Consider the following 1529-nt stretch of genomic DNA (forward strand, 5'->3'; position numbering starts at 1 on the left):
AGAAGACAGTATTAACTATACAATACAGTATCGACTATAGTTATGATTCTGTACATTCCATCTTTAGAAATTATTCATCCTACATCACTGAAACTTTATACCCTTTGGTCATTATAACCCCATGTCCCCCACTCCCCAACCCCTGGCAATCACTTATTATTGTTTCCACATATAAGTGAGGTTGTGCAGTATTTCTCCTTCCGTGTCCTGGATTATTTCTCTTAGCATAATGTTTTGCCAGTTCATCCATGTTGTTGTAAATGGCAGAATTTCCTTTTTTTTTTTTAAAGGCTGAATAATATCCCCTTGTGTGGAATATCTTCTATTTTCTGTGTATGTCTGTATGAGTCTATCCCATTTTCTTTATCCATTCATCCATTGATGGACATTTAGGCTGGTTCCACATTTAGGCTATTATGAATAAGGCTGAAATGAACATAGGGGTGCAGATATCTTCTGCCATACTAATTTCATTGTCTTTTGATGTACACCCAGTGGGATTTCTGGATTGTGTTGTAGCTATATTTTTAATTTTTTGAGGAAGCTCCATACTGTTTTCCATAATGGCTGTACAATTTACATTCCCCTCAATAGTGTACAAGAGTTCTCTTTTCTCCACATTTTCACCAACATGAAACCTTTTGTCTTTTTGATGACAGCCATTCTAACAGATATGAGGTGAGATGCGAGGTGAGCTCATGTGGTTTTCACTTGTATGTCCCTGATTATTAGTAATGTTCAGCATTTTTCATATAGCTATTGACCATTTATGTATCTTTTTTGGAGGAATGCCTATTTAGTTCTTTTACCCATGTTTTTAAATGGGACTGTTCACTTGCTTAGTGTTGTATTTTGGATATCAATGCCTTATGAGATGTATGGCTTGCAAATATTTTATCCTATTCCATAAATTGTCTCTTCACTCTGTTGAGTGCTTACTTTGCTGTGCAGAGGTTTTTACTTTGATGCAATCCCATTTATCTATTTTTACTTTTAAGCTTATGTTCCTAAAAAAAAAAAAATCATTGCCCAGATGATATCAAGAAGCTTTTTCTCTATTTTTTTTTTCTAGTAGTTGTGTAGCCTTAGGTCTTACATTTTAAATCTTCAATCTATTTTGAATTGATTTTTACATGTGATGTTAGATAAGGGCCTAATTTCATTCTTCTACATGGATATAGCTAGTTTTTTCAATACCAGTTATAGAAGAGACAGTCTTTTTTTACCACTGAGTCTTATCAGCATCTTTGTTGAAAATTAGTATCGAGTTAAGGGGTTGGCTGGCTGCAGTGGCTCATACATACATTCCCCGCACTTTGGGAGGTAAAGGAGGGATAATCATTGCAGTCCAAGAGTTTCAGACCAGCGTGGACAAAATAGTGAGAATCCATCTCTATAAAAAAGTTTATAAAAAATTAGCTGGGTATGGTCTCACTATGTTGCCCTGGGTAGAGTGCTGTGGCATCACAGCTCACAGCAACCTCAAACTTTTGGGATTAAGTGATTCTCTTGCCTCAGCCTCCCAAGTA

This window comes from Otolemur garnettii, unplaced genomic scaffold (assembly GCF_000181295.1).
Source record: "Otolemur garnettii isolate 467f Iridium unplaced genomic scaffold, OtoGar3 scaffold00055, whole genome shotgun sequence".
NCBI classification, from domain to species: Eukaryota; Metazoa; Chordata; class Mammalia; order Primates; family Galagidae; genus Otolemur; species Otolemur garnettii.